General features: G+C 40.1%; 1 non-coding gene and 1 pseudogene across 1 annotated transcript; one reads left to right on the forward strand and one right to left on the reverse strand.

Moving 5' to 3' along the window:
- Window positions 1–5,796, reverse strand: part of LOC144246500 (uncharacterized) — a 59,625-nt pseudogene extending 53,829 nt beyond the window's left edge.
- TRNAA-AGC (transfer RNA alanine (anticodon AGC)) lies at window positions 2,503–2,575 on the forward strand. Its single transcript has one exon. It is a non-coding gene; the product is annotated as a tRNA-Ala (tRNA).
- Window positions 5,797–6,000: the final 204 nt, after the last annotated feature.

Consider the following 6,000-nt stretch of genomic DNA (forward strand, 5'->3'; position numbering starts at 1 on the left):
TCTAAGAGCAGCAAGTGTTCTGGCATATAATCACCTCTCATTTCTCATGGGCTGAGGAAAATGTCAATCAACTGCTTTTGCCCCTAAAGACTTACACCTGAAGAAAGACTGTAAAGTAATTGCTTACAAATGATACTTAAATTAAAATATATTGAGGCATTACAAGAAAATCCAGGCCTACTTTGGAAAAGACATTGCATTTAGTCATAATTTGGGCTCTCAGAAAACTTACATCTAGTCTTCAGGCATCAACTTTCCCCTCTTCAAGTCTTACAGACTTAGCTGGCCAACAATTCACACAGTAACTTCCAAAACATGCATAACAGCAATAACAGAAGCAGAAATAGCAGAGTTCATTTTTACTTAATTACTTAATGTATAAGTAACTGCTAAACCACCAAGAGGACACCGAAGGAGGACTTTTTCCATAATCAATCTAATTATTATTTCACAATAGAAAGGGTTTCTTGCACACACAACATATTTCAAGTTAGAGCATAAGAAAAATAAATGCTTCCTACAGAATTTACTCAACCTATAACAAACATGGGCCTAGCTTGGTGTGAGTGCCAATGAACAGCTATTTTATCAAACACTGTGCAATAGCATACTAGGAGGGAAAATCCAGGCTTAGTCACTTCATGTGAATTCTGACATCTGCAAAGATTTCAATGAGATACTTTTGGGCAAAACCAGCTGGGCAGCCAAGTCTGGGTTTAGTCATGGGTGAAATTTCCACACAAACTAACACTCACAGGCCTTGAATGTCCTGCCTTGGAAGGGTGAAAACTTCCCCCTTGTGACCTCAACTTCATTTCTCTGTTGATTAAGCTGAATTTCAGCTGTGCCTTACAACTCACTGTCCCCAGGTGTTGCAATCAGGGAGAGCAAAGAACACCCTCTCTAAGTAAAAGAGTATTATTTGCAAATACTTCAGCTTTCAGAAGTTTGCCTGGAAAGTATTGTAGTGTGGACTCAAGATGTTCTGTTACGAAAGAAGGGGGAAACAGAAATGTGAAATGTGTTCCAAATGAATCCCAAAATTTTGAAATCTATGAGACACAACTTGACCAGACAGATCCGTGAGGTTTCCCATTGGATCACTTGCCTATACCGTAAATCCTTATTCTTCCAGGAAGCCATACTCAACCCCAGCATTAAAAGGTAAATTGTACAAGGCCCTCATCCCCCACTGAAGTGAATTCACAAGGCAAGCAGTGTGACCTACTATTGTTTTGTAACCCAGCAGAAACATCCCTTTTCTTGTTTGTATACCAGTGATGGCAGTATCATTTCTGTAACCTCCAAAAAATTAAAAATAGGACAAGAGACAGTCTGATTTCTCAGTCAAAGTGCTACTTTCAAACTTACAATCCACAAGTAAAAGTTCACAGATAAAACAAAACAAAAAACCTTCTTTGGGCAAACCAGGCAGGCCAATAATATGCTTCTCTCTGGTTCAATGTGCACAGGTATCAGTGTTTTATTTAGCTGCAGCAGCAAAAGCTCAACTCAACCTTGGCCACAAAAATACTTGAAAACTCTACATATTTACCATTATCACAGTGAGGGGGATGGTTAGTCTTAAAACACTCTGAAAAATGAGATAGCTCCAATGGCAGCAGAGACCTGTACCAATCCATACTCCATATTTACTAGTTTGAACATCAATTAAGGAAACAAGGATCAGTCCCATCATCCTGCCATACAAAGCTCCTCTGCACTTACATACAAAGAGAAAAAGAGCAATTATTTTGCCAGTGGTGGTGTTTTCTGGAAATTCTTTAATGTTCTTTTCATCCCAAATTAATTTTGTCAGGTTCTGTAGCAACTACCTTCCTACAAAAAAACTCTAACAACCTTCCTTAGTATGACCATTTACTTTATGCCAATCACAAGCATGAAGCTGACAGATTTACCACCTTTTTCTGAAGAAAAAAGACTAACACCATGTCTGTCTCCATGTCCTTCCAAGCACAAAAAGAATTAACCTTATAGCAAAAGTCAAAAGTATAGGTGACAGAAAGACACACTGAGATATTTCAGATTAAAAGGCCACACTCCAGCCTTAGAAAGAAACTCCTTAGAAAGAACTCCAGCCTTAGAAAATTTATCAGAATTGTCTGCATTTGCTCCATAAACCCAGCAAGTAAAATATTACAGTCATATAATAAATGGGCAAAAAGGAGTAATAGGTATTAATGACTTGGCCAAAAGTAACCAAGAATGAAGTTGTGAAGAAAACCCAGGAGTCCTCAAACCAACCTACACGGAAGATCTAAGCCAAAATGTAGCACAGTTGTGCGGGTAATTGCTGATGTGATACACAACATTCCATCCCATATGCAAGGAATTAGATATAAAGACTCAAATATCAGACAATGAATGGGATTTGTGCATTCACTTCCCAGAAATCATGAATTATTATTAATGTTCATATTCAAACAATAGTCATTTTTATGATATATATTATATCGTTATTTAATTTCTGACTGTGCACAGGGGGAATTAGCTCAAGTGGTAGAGCGCTCGCTTAGCATGCGAGAGGCAGCGGGATCGATGCCCGCATTCTCCAGCGCCACGTTTTGCTGAGCAAGGGGCTGGAGAGCAGCCCTGCAGGAAGGGCCCCAGGGCTGATGCACGCTGAACAAGAGCCAGCAGTGCCCTGGCAGCCAGGAGGGCCAACCCTGTCCTGGGGCCAGCAGGCTCAGCATGGCCAGCCAGGCAAGGGAGGGGATTGTCCTGCTCTGCTCTGTAGCTTCACCTCAGCCTCACCTCGAGTGCTGTGAGAAGTTTTGGGCACCACAATATAAAAAAGGCATTAAGCTCTTAGAGAGCATCCAAAGGAGGGTCACGAGGGTGGTGAAGGGTCTGAAGAGGAAGCCTCGTGGAGAGTGGCTGAAGTCACTTGGTCTGCTCAGGCGTGAGGAGACTGAGGGGATACCTCATTGCAGTCTGCAACATCCTTGTGAGGGGAAGGAGGAATGGACACTGATGTCTTCTCTATGTAGCCAGTGACAGGACTCAAGGGAATGGCCTGAAGCTGTCAGAGGAGCCTTAGGTTGGATATTAGGAAATTAGCATGAATATTAGTATGAATATGAATATTAATAATAATTTATTATTTCTGGGAAGTGAATGCACAAATCCCATTCATTGTCTGACATTTGAGTCTTTATATCTAATTCCTTGCATATGGGATGGAATGTTGTGTATCACATTAGCAATTTTTTCACACTGTGGGTGGTTGGGCACTGGAGCAGGCTTCCCAGGGAAGCGGTCAGAGCACCAAACCTGACAGAGTCCAAGAAGCATTAGGAAAATGCTCTCAGGTATTATTCTTGGAGTGTCCTGTCCAAGGCCAGAAGGTGGACTTTGATAATCTTAGTGGATCCCTTCCATCTCAAGATATTCTATGATTCTATGATTTGAGGAGCATCATCTTGCACCATTACACAAATTTTTCCTATTTTTTCATACAACTGATCTATTTGATTGATAGATAAAGTTCTGGAATAGTTTTTAAAACTCTGTGTAGTTCTAGACTGGTTATAAAAATTAGGTTATTAGTCAAAAACATGAGTGTTGACTGATAGACTTAACTGTCTATATCTATTCAGCCAAGTACACCATGTTTCAGCAAACACTGCCTATTAAAATTGATTTAAATAACATTTTGGGGAGAGTAGGAGGTGAATACACAGGAGTAGGGCAAAGGCAGGAGGTTCTGCACACAACTAATTATTTTTATATTTTTTCAATATTCTTGAATGGCATTATACACACTCCAGCCATGGCCCCTTGCTTGCTGAACATTAAGCCTCTCAGCATTACTGCAAGAACCTTGGTCCATCCTTCGATGTATTGATTTTTTGCTGTCAGGTCCCAGCCTAGGGCCAGGGGCTTCTGGGCACATCCTTTGGTGTAGTCCACAACAACTTTCTAAAACTATGACAAAGACCCAGCTGCAGTTTTCTCCAAAGTTCAGGGTGTTATGCCCAAGATTAAGATTTAGGCTATTACATACATAAGAAACAGATGAAAAGTCTGGATCTGAACCTGTAGTCCTACAGTTACAGAGATGGAGCCAGAAGCTGAGACTTCTTGGATCCCCAAAATATTCAAATGATCTACACTTGGAAATTCCATAGTTTTGGCTATGGCCCTTCCACAGCTATTCTCAGATGATATTTCTTCATTCTTTTCCCCAGTTTTAGCATCTCTTTCCAAGCAACCCATCCTGTTCTACCTATACAACTTCCTCCACTTGGTGCTTTGCTATTGCCAAGTTTCAACCTACAGTTCAGATTGTTGCTACTTGCCTTTTGCACAGAAAGCACAAACCAGGACTGAAGTGAAGTACAGGAATAACCAGGCCACTGGCAAGCCCAGAACCTGCAGTTCAAAAGCAAAGGATGAAACAAAATGCCAAAGCAATGCAGAGAGATGTGCATCTAGATTCTTCATGAGCCCCATGTTTAAAAAGCGATGTGATTCCTTGATTCCCACCCTCAACTGGAAGCACAGCATCTGCAACACAGAGGAAGAAACATGCAGAGATACAAGACATTAAAAAATGCAGTTTGTAGTAGTTCTCATTTGCCTTGACCTTATTGTTAAAAAGCAATGAGTTTACATGACAGCTTCAAGCATCTGGGGCACTTCCAGGAAAACAATGAATATATGATCTCTCCAGTCTGGTCTGTATGATGTTAATCCTGATCTAAATAAGGAGAAACTGCAGCAATTTAAGCCAAAGAAAGGCAACTGGATGACTTGAGCAGGACTCCTGTCCCCCTTCATTTCAGAGGTAGCAACTCAGGATCTTCCCAGCATATTTGTCTCAATTAGTTCTGATATATCAGAAACATTACATTTTTTAAAGAAAACCTTGAATGAATTGAATTGAATTGAACTGAATTGAGTTGAATTTAATTGAATTTTAAAAAATTAATTAATATGCTTCAATATAGCCTCAAGTTATTTGAGTTTCTTCTCAAGTATCAATCATGTAACTCCCCTTGATTGAAGGCCTGATTCGAATATCTGACTCCATCTGGACTAATCCATACACTTGATAAACAGCTTGTTTCTGAAATTTCCCTCTTAAGCTGATTTATGCTTAAATATTAAAAGCAAAACCAAAAATATTATTAAATGGATGAATATAACTTGCTTTGCTGCCTGTACAGAACATGTCAATTTATACAAAAAGCCAACTTTCCCTTAAATATGTCAATTAAGTTGTTTTGTTAACTAATAAATCTAATTTACTAATTCAGTTTGTTATTTATTGTGCTAATCTATCTGGTTTATTAATGCATATATTCCTCTACATAAACTTCTGGCTGCTGAAACCCTAAATTCCCAAAACCAGAAAATGGGGGAAAAAATATTAAAATTCATAGAGCCTGGCCTTGATTACTTTGCCCACACAACACTGCAACTCTATCAAAGGGGATTATCTGACCAAGAATTGTCATTCTTGACGAGCACTTTGGTGGATAAGCACAGCACTCAGAGCTGAGAGTGCATTTGCAATTAGAAAGCTTTGCACTGGAGAGCACCATGGAGAGCTGGAAGGACTTAGAGGTTTCTTCTTCCACAGCAGCACAGACAATACTCAAACCACACCTCAAAGACGTCTGTCCCATGCGTTCTTAAATCTCTCCTTTGGTAAACACTGGCAGCAGCTATTTCAACATATTGCAGCTTAGAGTGCTGGTTATCATGCTGGCCACACCAGCCTTTCTGTACAGCTCTGCTATTCCTGGACGCTTTCTCAATCTCTGTCATCCGGAACAACTGAACTCTCCAAGCAGGTACAGCTTCCTTCCTCCAGTCTGGAAAGCAGTCGGCATGTTTTGGACATCACCACAACCTACACGGTAACAATATGAACTCTGTTCCTGAACAAAGAGCAGGAGATCTGTGGTATTTGACCCACCTGATCTCTGCTCAGAAATACAAGGAAAAATTCAAATGCAGCCAACATCTAGT

This window comes from Lonchura striata, chromosome 1, assembly GCF_046129695.1.
Source record: "Lonchura striata isolate bLonStr1 chromosome 1, bLonStr1.mat, whole genome shotgun sequence".
In the NCBI taxonomy this organism is placed as follows: domain Eukaryota; kingdom Metazoa; phylum Chordata; class Aves; order Passeriformes; family Estrildidae; genus Lonchura; species Lonchura striata.